We start from the raw sequence: 14,450 nt of genomic DNA, 5'->3' as shown, positions 1-14,450 counted from the left end.
CAAAGCAAAGATTATCGCTTCAATCAGTTTAGAGATCTAATCTACCTCATCTAGTTCAACTGGTTAGATTTAATCTTTTATTAACGGTTTCTATCTGTTATTGAAAAGTGTCCATGTAGCATGTTCAGCCAGAAGCTAACATGAACATGGAGACTTTCCAATTCGTAATCCATTTTTGTTCTACATATTTTCTCCATCATCTGTAGCATTTGATTATATCTATAAATTCATGCTCATTGCAATGACAACGCAGTCTACATGATTTTGGATCTTGGACTATTAGACTCGTTCTTTCTTGAATATGACGTAGCGACTTGGTCGATGATGATTAATAAAACAGATAAAATATTTTCACTTTTAGAAATGTTGACCTTTCGCCATGTTGCATTATCTGCTGTACAGTATATACAGGACAGTAGGCAAGGGGAAAGTCCAAAACGTATTAATCATCATCATCACTATCAATTGGAACACTATTTAATGGAATTCGATAAGGTTATTTCCACAACCGATTAAATACCATCCAACCTTGAGTTTATCTATCATAGATCATCCCAAAATTGAACTTTTAAAACAGTTTACTTCACTGTCAACAACGCGCTTAGACGATCTTAGTGTTGCAAGTTGAAGGTGAGCATTAACTGAAGGTAAGATTTCCTGGTAAGTGGGAGAATTTGGGGATACTGTAAACCAGTATTGATATCGTCCATTGATCATGTACAATTCAAAGATGGATAAAACACCAATAGATCGTCGAATCCACTGTCAACTACACGTTTTACACCATCTTACTGTAGTCAATTCAAGGCTAATCTTAACGTAGGGATGTAGAGAATGGAGCAATTGAAATTGACCATCAATGCCTTACTATGAAATTTCTCTGCCGCCAACGATTAAAAATTGAATTTAAAATATTGCTTAGATCACTGTCGATATTGTTACATGTTTGCACTATCTTGCTGTAAAAATAATTAACCTTAATTTAGGGTGTATAGAGAATTAGGAGATTGAAAATCAGCATCAATATCTTATTATGCAGTTTCTCTTCTACAGACGATTAAAAATTGAACTTAAAATATTGTTTTAGGTCGTAGTCCAACAACACTTTGAGACTGTCTGACTGCAACAAAAACGCTAGGCGAACATTCACTAGGGTAAGTAGAAAATGGGCGGACTGAAAATCAGTATCCGCAGGGACTACAGGACTATCAATAGTCCCTGCTATTGATGTCTTACTATAAAGTTTCTCTGCCATTGATGATTAAAAATTGGACTTAAAATATCGTTTAGGTCGCCATCAACGACACATTGACACTATCTTACGCTAGCGAGTCCAAGAAAAAACATGCAATTAGGGTAAGAAGCGAAATTTTGGGGTTATTATAAGCTAGCATGGATGCCTTATGAGAGTGTATTCTTTAATGATATTTTACCTCTCTAATTTTACAGGTATTTCTTTGTATCTACGGAGATAAAATCATGACTCCATAGTTTGTAGCTAAGACGGCAAACTATTTCTCATAAGACGACAGTATATATCATTAATTATTGATAGATATTTGATTGTCAGCGCATCATTCAATCTTAGATTTTCCTTGAATCATTTCAAGTCGTCATAAAAAAGTAAGAGTTATTCAACACTTTACTCGTATAGAAATCGACTGTACATTTTATGCCATGAAGGGAGTTACTGTAATACGTATTGATCACTTTTTTAATATAGAAAATAATGGATGCCAACCAAACTGAAAGAATGAATAGTTTAACATCAAGTTTAGATATCCCATTGGCCACTGGAAATCAGCAACATCAACCAATTACCAATAATATCCTGGAAATGAGTCAAGTGATGGAAAAAAATTTACGTTATCTGCAAATAGGAGTGGAGAATTTAACTCAAATGATTGTTTGTCCTCGAGGTGGAGATGAAACACCAACATCCATGCATCAAGCTCAAGATGAATGTCTTGGAAATATTGTCGAAGAATTGAAACACCTTGATCCAATCATTCAGCAAACTAGTCAACAATATCAAGATCAAATTGATAGCTTAAATGAATGCGTTGTTGATTTTCAAAATGAATACCAACAACAAAATAAGAGCTTGATGGATCAATATGAAAATAACGTCAAAGAATTAAAGCATCAAATCAAGAATGAAACTACTCAATATCAGCATCAAATCGCAAAATTAAATCAGCAAATAAATCAGTTAGAGGAAGATAAGAATAATTCACAGTGCCAATCTAGACAGCAGCTAGATGAAGCCATAAGGATTTCTCATCGATTAAAGAATCAGTATGAAAATGAAATTCAAAATTTAAGGCAAAACTGCAATGATCAAAAAGCTGAATATAACCATAAAATAGCCAACTTGGTTAGCCAGCTTGATGAAATGAGCCATGCCAAAACTCAAGCTGATGAACGTCATCAACAAGAACTAGCAACGGCTATCAATGATCGTAGTCAATTGAAAATTCAATATGAAATCAATGTTGGAGAATTACAGCAGCAGATTGAAAGTGAAAGACTGAATCAGAGTAAGAAAGTCACAATATTGTCTAATCAGTTGCAGCAAGTATTAAGCGAGAAAGAACAAGCAGAAAATGATCATCAGCGAGAATTGGCTGAAAGTAATACTACTACAAATCAAATGAAAAGCCAATATGATACTACTATTGCCAGGCTAAAGGATGAACTGAACGAAAGTAAAGTTGAATACGACTTAAAAATGTTAAAACTATCCAGCCTGCTTGATCAAATGAAATGTGACTTAGATAGTCAACAACTATTATTAACAAATGCTAATACTGAAAATAACCGAATAAAAAAGCAATATCAAGGTATTGTTGAAGATTTAAAGCAAGAATTAAATGGTAAATCAATTCAATTGAATAATGATATAGCCGAGCTAACGAATGAACTTAATCAATGCAAGCATGAAAATGTTAATTATCAGCAACTTTTACGAGAAACTCAGCAATTAACGTATACATTGAAAAATCAGCTACAAGATGCTATGGATAAAAGTGAAAAAATTCAAAATAAATATCAATCTGAGCTTTTAACTGTAAAAGAAAATCATCAAAAACAATTGAAAGATTTGAAAATGAATGCTGAGCAAATGGAACAGGATTTCAATATGAAATTACTAAACATGGAAAATGATAAGAAACGATATATCAAAGTGCATCAATTGGAGATTCAAGAATTACAAGACCAGAACATAGCATTACGATGTCAGCATGAAAAAGATGTACAATTAAAGGAGAACTCATGTCAAGATAAAATTCTTCAACTAGAACTGAGTTTCAGTAAAAATCTAGAATCGATTCGATCTCAACATCAGCAAGCAATATCTGAACTTCAACATAAAATAAAGTCGAACCAAGAATCATTCAATACAACAGCAAAGCAAATTCATGAAGATTATCAACGCAAAATTGATAGCAATCAAAATGATTATTGTAAAGAAATAAATCAGCAAAAAATGCAATGGCAAGACGAAAAAGAAAGACTAAAAATAGATATGTTAAAAGATCATCAAGTTAACATTGGTAATATCCATACTCAATATAAGAAATTGATTAATGAAATAAATGTATCTTGGCAAACAAAGAAGGATATTACGGAGAAAACTTTGAAAGAGACACTATTAGAGAATTACCAAAATAACGTCGATACAATTCGTTGTCAGCATAAAGATGACATATGTAAGATGAAAAGGGCATGGCAAGAGGAGAGAGTAGAAGCTGAAAAAATGTTAAAAGATGCCTTACTAGAGGATTGTCAATTGAAGGTAAAGGCTTTACGCGATCACTATGAGAAGGAGATAATAAAAATGAATACATCATATCAAGAAGATAAAAAATGGCTAGAAATGAAAGTAGAAGAGTTTAAAGTGAATACCGATCAAATGCGCCAATATCATGAGAAGGAAATTGCTCAGATTAAAATATTGTGTCAGGAAGAGAAGGAAATAATAGAACGAAATATGCAGGAAGATTACAAAATTAGACTTGCTAATATAAAAACCCATCATCGAGACGAAATTAAGAGAATAAATATGCTACGGCAAGAAGAGCAAGAATCGATCCGTAATAAAATGAGAAGAGAGCATAAGGTTAAAATCGATAATTTAGAAAGTGAATACAACAACAGCATAAACAGTTTAAAATCGACATTGCAGGAAGAGAAAAAAGTAATTGAGCGAAATATGCAGGAAGATTGCAAGGTTAAACTTGCAAATATGAAAAGCTATTATGAAGAGGAAATTAAAAGAATAAATATGATATGGCAAGAAGAACGAGAATCAATCCAAAACAAAATAAGAGAAGAGTATAAAGCTAAAATTAATAACTTGCAAAATAAATACAACGACAATATGTACAATTTAAAATCAACATTACTTGAAGAGAAAAAAGTAATAGAGCGAGATATACAAGAAGATTGCAAAATTAAACTAGCAAACACAAGAAACCATCATGAAGACGAAATTAAGAGGATAAATAGACTATGTGAAGAAGAGAAAGAGTTATTAAAAGAAAACTTACATAATGAATATCAAGTTAAACTCTGCGATACTCAAAACCGTCATGAATTAGAGCTAAACGAGATGAAAGCATCATGGCAGAAAGAGAAAGAATCGATCCAGATAGAAATAAGAGAAGAGCATGAAGCTAAAATTAATAACTTACAAAATAAATACAACGACAATATGTACAATTTAAAATCAACATTACTTGAAGAGAAGAAAGTAATAGAGCGAGATATACAAGATTACAAAATCAAATTAGTAAACACAAGAAACCATCATGAAGACGAAATTAAGAGGATAAATAGACTATGTGAAGAAGAGAAAGAATTATTAAAGGAAAACTTACATAATGAATATCAAGTTAAACTCTACGATACTCAAAACCGTCATGAATTAGAGCTAAACGAGATGAAAGCATCATGGCAGAAAGAGAAAGAATCGATCCAGATAGAAATAAGAGAAGAGCATGAAGCTAAAATTAATAACTTACAAAATAAATACAACGACAATATAAACAACTTAAAATCAACATTGCTTGAAGAGAAGGAAAATGTGGTCAGACAGATGTTAATAGATTGCAAGATTAGAATTACAAATTTACAAAATCAAAATAAAGAAGAAATAAGTAAGATGCAATGGTCATGGCAGAAAGAAAAAGAAGATATAAGAAGCAAATTAGTTAAAGATTGCCAAACGAAATTAACTAGCGTGCAAAATCAGCTTGAAGAAGATATTAATAGTTTAAAATTACAGTGGCAAGTAAAGTTTGATGATCTAGAGGAAAGACATAATTTAAACCTTCAAGATCAATTGCAAATATGCCGATTACAATATCAGCAAGAATTATTAGATATAAAAGCAAAACATAACGCAAATATTGAACAATTGATTAAAGAAAAAGAAAATAAATTGTTAGCTTGTCGAGATGATTATAATCATAAAATTCATGATCAAGAAGTAGGACATGACCAAATTCTGAAGGAATGGATGGATAAAGTTGAATGTAATCGTTTGAATTTCATTGAGGAGGTCAAGAGATTAAATAGTCAGCATCAAAGTGATATTGTTGTAATGAAAGAAAATTTGTCAAGACTTCAGAGTCGGATAAATGACATGAAACAAGTACATGAAATAAAACTGAAGGAGTTGTATATCGAGAAACAGTGCAAAGTATCAGCTTTACAAGATCAACTTGAGAAGCTAAAAGAAGAATGTGAACTAGAGGTGAAACAAACACGTGATCACACGAAGCAAATGTTAACCGCAAAGCAAGATGAAATTAATAATTTGAAGGGATTGCATGCAAGGGAAGTAAAACGGTTACAGGAAGAAAATGAACAGATATCGATAACCTTGCAGAATCAATTTGATAATTTGAAAGATTCTTATGAAGTAGAGAAGAAACAAACGTTTGCTGAAAAAGAGCAAATATCAACAATATTGCAAGATGAAATTGATAGCTTAAAAGAATTACATCGAACAGAAATAAAGCTGGCAAATGATGAAAAAAAAGAGATGCTAACCATGTTACAAAATCAACTTAATAGTTTGAAAGAATCACATATAATGGAAAAAAAACAATTACTTGATGAAAATGAACGGATCATGACGGCATTACAAGATCAACTTGGCAACATTAAGGTTGCGCATGAAATAGAAATTAAAAATACCTATAATGAAAATATTCGGATGGTAACAAATTTAGAAAAGGACTATAAGAACACAATTGATAAGTTACAAAGTCAAAATACTATAGTTATAAATGAGCTCAGGGAGAAATTAGAAAATGCCGATCTATTATATCAGCGTAAAATCGACACTATGAAAAGTGAGCATGAAATACAGCTAGATTGTCTAGCTAAAAAAAAGGAAGTGCAATTGAAAGACTCTCAAAAATACTATGAAGTTAATATACATCAACTACAATTACAACATGATGTAGAAATCAAGAATCTCGAAAATCAGCTCAAAAGCGTAGAGGAGGAGTACCAAATGAGGCTAAAACAATTACATGAAGAAAGTGAACAAAAAGTAATCACATTAGATAAACTATACGTTAATAAAACAGACAAATTACAAAAAGAACATAACATTACACTAAAATTACTTCAAGATGAATTTAAGAAGAAGGAGTTAGATTACCAACGAAAATTTGATGATATCGAAAGTGAACGTAAAATTCAAATTGATAATTTGATCAATGAGAAAGATACCCTTTTAGAAGGGTTAAAGAAACAGTATAATGATGACTTTGCTCAAATCGAAATTCAGCATCATATGGCAGTAGAGAAACTCGAGAATGATCTATCAACATTACAATGTCAAATGAAAAAGATGGAGGAAAAATATCATACAGAAAAGACACAAATAATGGCCACCTTACATGATGAGCATGAGACTGGAATGAACAAATTACGTCTAGAGCACAATGAAGTTATAAACAGTCTTAAAAATAAAACTGAAGATAAAATGGTTAAGCATCAACATGAACTTAAAAGCTTAAAAGATGAGAATAAACGTCGACTTGATAAGTTATTGGTGGAAAAGAAACTTGTACTAGAAACATCCAAAAAGGAGCACGATAATAGCATTTATCAGCTTCAATGTCAGCATAAGCTAGAAATCCAGAAACGTGATGATATTATATCTACTTTACAAAATCAACTCCATAATTTGAAGAAAGAATCTGAGATAAAAATATCAGAATTGCGTCAGAATAAAGCATTAGCAATAGTAGCTTTAGAACAACAGCATAAAGACAAGCTGGCGCAATTGCAATCTGAGAATGATTCAGATAAGAAAATATTGCAAGAAAATTTTGAAAATGAAAAATTAGCTCAACAAAGTGTATTCAATCAGCTAGAAGCCGATTATAAAAGTAAACTGAATACCTTGACTAATGAAAAGGAAAAGCTAGTTGATATCCACAGGAAAAAGCATGAGGATGCCATGCGTGAATTGGAAGCGAATCAGGTCATACATCAACAGAAATTTGCTCAGATTATGGATGACCATAAAAGTGAGATTGATAACTTGTCTATGGAAAAAGAACAAGCAGTAAAAGCTTGTAGAGAGGAGTCAACGAAAATTATCTATAAAAAGCAATTGCAGTATGATGAAATAGTAAAGAAAGTTAAAACTATACAAAATTTAAGAGAAGATACGGAAAAGAAATACAAAGCTGAACTAAATGATGTAATTTTGGAGAATGAAAAGCAATTACAATATTGTAAGCAGCAACATGCTTGCAATATCCAACAAATGCAATCTCAGCATGATCTAGCCATTAGGCAACTTGTTGATAAACTTGAGACTGAAAGATTTGTTAATCAAGAACGATTAAATAGCTTAAAGAAAGAACAGAAAGCAAAGATCGATGGCATAACTATTGAAAAAGAGCAACAGATTGACACTATTAAGATGCAATATTTAGATGCTATCAACGAACTAAAAGTACAACATGACGTAGATATTAAAAAGTTGATTAATCGGCTTGATACTGATCAAGCAATACACCAGAAGCAAATTAGTATCATCGCGAATGAGCATAAAAGAGAGATTGATAACTTAATTCATGAAAAGAAACGGTTGCTCGATACAAATAAGGAACAACTTGATAAAGTTAGCAATCAGCTGCGGCAGGAACATGATAACACTATCGAAGAAATGAAAAATCATATTGAAGTCAGTAAATTGATGTACCTTGAACGCTTAAATGAAGTTAAGGACGAATATAAAGTAAAACTAGATGATCAAGAAAAAGCATTAGAATCTTGCAGAAAGAAATACGATAATGTCATCCAACAGTTACAAACACATCATAACAACTCGATCAAACAGTTAGAAGATGATCTGGAAAGGTGTCAGATAGCACATCAATTACAATTAAAAAATCTTAAAGAAAAGCATAGCATTGAAATTAACGAATTAGATAATAAAAAAGAAAATTTAATAGACACCTACAAGAAACAGCAAGAAGATTTTATCTATCAATTGCAAGCTCAACACGATATGACGGTTAAAAGCTTTGAGGAGCAGCTTGAAAATAATAAATTAACACATTGCAAACAATTAAATAATTTAAATGAGCAACATAAAGAAGAGCTCGAAAATTTAAAAAGTGAAAGTGAAAATAAGTTAATAGACTGTCGTAATCAACATAAAAGTATGATCCATCAATTACAACTGAAGCAAGAGTTAATCGTCCAGGAATTGCACATTCATTTTGATACTGTCAAGAAAGATCAAAAAATTGAGATACAAAAGGCAATAGAGGAATATAACGAAAACTTAGCAGCGAGCCAGAGACAGCATGATAATGAATTACTGCGATTACAACATAAGCATAATGAAACTATCAGATTACTGGAAAATAATATTAATGATGAAAGAATGAAACAGCAACAGGAATGGAATGAGCTAAAGGAAAAACATCAACATGAAAAAGATGTCTTAGCTATGGAAAGAGATATGATCAAAAGTGACTATCAACTAAAATGTCAGCATGAACAAACATTATCCAATACAATCCATCAACAAAGGTTGAAGATAGAAGAATTAAAACGCCAAATAGATGACCTTGCTCAAAAAGTCAAGAATGAATTGATTGTCATTGAAAATAAAGTTACCCAGAATCGTCTTGATTATATGAATGAGGTGCAACGTCAGCAAGAAGCACTGCGAATCAATTTAAGTCATTTAAAAGATAACCATGCTGTAGAATTAGAGGTCTTGAAAGCGAAATGTAATGAACAAATTAAAAAACAAGAAAGCAAGTTTCAGGCAGACAAACAAGAGATGATACAGCATCACGAGAATAATATCATAGATCTCGAATCACAATTTGAACAACGTTTGAAGAAACAAATGACAGTTCTACAATTGCAAATGGAAAATCATAATACACAATTAGCACAACAGTATCAGAATGAAAAAGAAAAGCTGATAAAAGAGCATCAAGAAAACTTACTAGATTTGCGCCGAATTCATGATTTAGAGGTAGTAAAAATAAAGGACAGGTATCATTTACAGTTAAGAAAAGAAGAAAGGATGTTTGAAGATAACTTAGGGCAATTAAAATTAGCTCATGACGAAGAAGTTGCGTCACTTGCACATAATTATCAGATGCAACTGCAGCAGCAAAAGCTGATGAATGAAGATACTATAACCTTATTGCGTCAAAGTCATGATAAAGAAATATTGACGGCTAGAAATGATTATGAAGTACAGATTAAAACGAAGGATGAAGTGTTTAAAGATAAATCGGATTACTTTGTTCAAGTTCATAAGAAAGAAATAGCAACACTTAAAGAGGAAAATCATAAAGAATTGGAGAAGAAAGAAAAATTAATTTATAGTTTGAATCAATCATTACAGGAGCACGAGGAGAAAATGGTTATAGCCGAAAAAAATTACGAAGTAAAACTAAAGAACCAAGATAAAGTAACAGAGGATGCATTGAAGCACCTAAAACGAAATTTTGATAATGACATGATTTTAGCTCAAGAAGAATGGAAGAAAGCATTCCAGGATGATTTAAATCAATGCAAGAAAGATTATGACGAACAATTGTTGATGATTACTGATAGTTACCAACTGCAATTGAATAATCAAGAGAAAATGTATGAAGATAAAATTAAAGACTTTAATGAAGTTTATACCAAAAAAATTACGGCACTGCGAGACGATTATCAAATCCTGTTAGACGATGAAAAGAAAGTTTCCGATGAAAAATCTAAACGATTACAGGCTGACTATGATAAGAAAATAGTTTCTGTTAAAGATAGACATGAAAAAGAATTAGAGAAAAAACAAAAATTTTTTGAAGAGAAATTAAAGCATATAGATTATGTTCACGCGGAAGATATGGTAACAGCTAAACGTAGTTATCAAGAGTGGATACTGGAACAGGAGAAGAACTTCCAAACTAAACGAGATAGATTACTGGAAGAACATAGCGCAGAAATGGCTACGGCTAAAAATAGTCAACAGTTACAATTGGTGCAACTGCAGTTTACGTATGAAAATAAATTAAAGAAAAAACACCGGAGTCATGATGAAGAATTAGCTAAAACAATTAAGACCCACCGAAAGATGCTAAAATGGCAACGAGAAGCGTTGATAGAAAGAATTAATGATCAAAGTCGAAATCATTCTTTGGACATAGCAACGGCTCGAGACGTTTATCGTATGCAAATGAAAATGCAAGAAAATGTTTATGAAGAAGAAATAAATAAGTTGAAAATAATTCAAATAAAGGAAATGGAGATATTGAAAGGATTTCATAAGGTGCAATTACAGGAACAGGAGAAGGAATTGCATAATATTATAAATAATTTGCGAATATCCCACGAAAGAGAAATTGAAAATATTCGCGATGATCATCAACAGCAGTTGAAAGAACGAAAAAAATTATGTGAAGACGGTTTAAGTCAAACACTTCGAGCTAAAGACGAAAAAATTGTAGAAACACAACGTTTTTACCAATTAAAAATGGATGAGCTAGAGGATAAAATGAATGCTAAGCTAAATCAGTTGCAACTTACTCAAAATGAGGAAATAGCAAATTTGCATTCTGTATATCAGATAAAATTCGATACGCAAGAGAAGGCATTTAAAATTAAATTAGATCATTCTCGTCAAGCTTATGATAAAGAAATGGCCGTATGTCAAAGTAACCACAAAACTCAATTACAAGAACAGAAAACAGCCTTTGAAGAAAATATCGGTCAAATACATATTGATCATGCTCGAGAGCTAATTGCAGTTGAAAGTAAATACCAGAAGCAATTGGAGGAGTCAGAAGCAACTTTGAGCAGTTATTCGATTAAATTACAGGAAGCTCGGGGAAGAGAAATTATGAATTTCAATGGTTATCAATTACAGCTGGAGGAGCAGAAGAAGGCATACGACGACCGATCAGACTATTTAAAAAAAGATTATGAGGGTAAATTGGCGACAACCAGAGAAAATCACCAGCTACAAATTGACAATCAGGCGAGAATATTCGATGAAAGATTGTGCCAATTACAGGAAGCTCATGACAAAGAAGTATTATCCCTTCAAAATAAATTTCGATTAAAAGATGAGGACTATCGAAGAAAATTAACAGTTATAGAGGAAGCCCATCAAAAGGATGTAAAACGCGTTCGAGATGAGGCAGTACAGAAGATAGACATCTTATCTCGTGAACATAATTTACAAATTGAATCAATAATAAGAGAACAAAAGGCAGAGGTTCAACAGATTCGAGATGAATCTCAACGTCAAGCATCCGATATAATTGAAAATTATGAATTAAAAATTCAAGAGTTAATCGGAGAATATAATGATAATTATAATAGGTCTGGTTGTGCTGTTATTCATACCGAAGAGTTGCAAGATGTACGAAATGACGATCAGATGGAACTGATAGGTGTTGATGATACACATCAAGAAGAACTACAAAAAATTCAGGGCAAACATTGTATAGAGGTGCAAGTTTTAAAAGATAAATATAGCTATCAGATAGCAAATATTGCGAATGAATCTGAGCTGGAGAAACAAGAATTTCGTAGTAGCTTAGCTCGGATGAAAGCAAGTCATCTACAAAAGATAGAGGATATTCAAAATGAACACCAGTTAGAATTGCAATGCATTCAAAGTAAGCATCATGAAAATTATGAATGTACAATGCGAAATACCGAAGATGGGCATGGAGATGAGTTGCAAATAATCAGCTCTAATCATCAGTATCAACAGGAAGTATCAAGTGAAAGTTATAATATAAAGGAACGAGATGCCGTTATTAATTGTAATAAGGTTAACAATGAAAAGGAGCAAGAAGTTGTAAAATGTGATAGGAAGTTAATAAATATCCAAAATTTACACGAAGAAGAGATCCTACAAATCCGAAATGAGCATGGAATGGAACTGCAAAATATCAGAATGGAATACCGGAATGAAATAAATATCATAAATGAACGTCAAAGCACAATAGCCCATACAACTGAAACTTATCAGCGCCAGCTTTGTGAATTGGAAGATAAATATCTGAAGGCAACGAATGCCGTAAATACTCTTATGCATGAACATCAATCGGAATTACAAGATATCCGTGACCGACACCTAATAGCAACTGGGGAAATTCAGTCAAAAAATAAACATGAAATTCAAACCATTAAGGATTGTTATCAACAAGAAATACGAAGCATTCATGATGAATTTCAGCATCAGATTACTTATTTACGAGAGAGTTATGATAACGCCGTACACGATTTAAATCGTCAATATCAAGAAATTGAAAGTTTAATGACAAAGAATGCAAATGATTATCAAGTGGAGTTGAAAAATACCCAATACCAGCATCAAAACGAAATGGAAAAGATGGATTATAAGTACATGAAAGAAATAAAAAGTCTACAAAGCCAGCATCAAAGAGATATAGAGACCATTGAAAGCATTCACTCATTGATTGCTAGGGAGAAAGCATTGGCTAATCAACAAGCAGAGGTATTAAATCAGCAGACACTGGAATACGAGCGTAGCAACGATAACTTGTATAAGCAATTCGAATCGGAGAAAGAAACGATTATATCTCAGTATCAAGAGATACTACATGTAGTTGAAAAAGAAGAAATAGAGATTGTTAAGAATTTATTTTATGAGCTTAAAAAGGAGAAAGAGAATTTCCTTAGTTATTATGATGAAAGATTAAATCAGTTATGTATTGAGCAAGATCACATCTTGCAAACGCTGTTATCAAATTCGAGCAAGGAGTGGAAGGCTTTGATAAGTCGGACTGGAGATAAATTGAGCCGGCTTCGCCAAGAATGCAGATATGACATCGAAAAATTGCATTTTACCTTTCCAGAAGAAAACGATGGCAGTGACTGCAGTGGAAACCTAAATCGGTTGGGAATCGAACAAGAATATAAGAACAATAATATAAGTTATCAACCTAGAAAAGTATGGAAATTTTCTGTGCATTTCTATGAAGGTGAGTTGAGTCAATTAAGGTTAGAACAGGAAAATATAATCCAGAAATTATACGCAATACTTGAAAAAGAAAAGGAAGCTGCCGGTGATAATTGTAGCAAGAAGCTAGAGACTGTAGGGATAGAACAAGAGAGTATTTTACAAAGCTTCAATTCCAAAGCTAGAAAAGGAACGGAATTCTTACGAAATACTTATCAGGAAAAGTTAAAGCAATTAAGAATAGACCAAGTAGATGCTGTTCGAACTATTCTTTCTAGAATAGAGAAGGAGAATTCTAAGTTTGTAGGTATTTGTTACGAGAATAAATGCAATAAATTAAGGCTAGAACAAGATTTACAAATTCATAATGATAAGGGTGCATTAGGATATGCTTGTTTAGATCACATCAAACCATCTGTAAACTTGACAGATAATGAGACAGTTACGGACATTTATAAGAATGACAGATTCACACGCTTGACAAATTCAAACCCAGAGAAAGTTGGTAAGAAAATACGAGATGAAAGTGATAGCTTGACACCGAAAGATATTATAATAAATCTTGGTAAGTTTACAGAGGAGATTAGCGAGGAAGATAATTGTAATCAAGAAATTGAATTAGTTGGAAATAATGATTATGACGGCCATAGCATATTGTCAACTTCCTCGTCCAGAGCAAAGATCAAGGAAAGCAATGACGGTGACGATAACTGTAAGTTTCACTTGAGCACAGCCGAAGCTGTTATTGGCTATCAAACCTGTAAGGAAGATGATAATTACGAAAATACTGAGGTTTTTGGAGAAGACAGTGGAGAGAAAATTGTTGGGAACGATATTAGTACGTTACTTTATAATTCAACTAAACATGAATCTGTAGAAGATATTCGGAAAGATATCAAACGTCAGCTAAAGGCTAGCATAGTCGAAATGGAAGTTGAAAAAACTTGTCAAGAACCTG

This window comes from Trichoplax adhaerens, genomic scaffold (assembly GCF_000150275.1).
Source record: "Trichoplax adhaerens TRIADscaffold_3 genomic scaffold, whole genome shotgun sequence".
Classification (NCBI taxonomy): domain Eukaryota; kingdom Metazoa; phylum Placozoa; class Uniplacotomia; order Trichoplacea; family Trichoplacidae; genus Trichoplax; species Trichoplax adhaerens.
The sequence above is the reverse complement of the archived record's forward strand: the minus strand, read 5'-3'. Positions refer to the sequence as shown.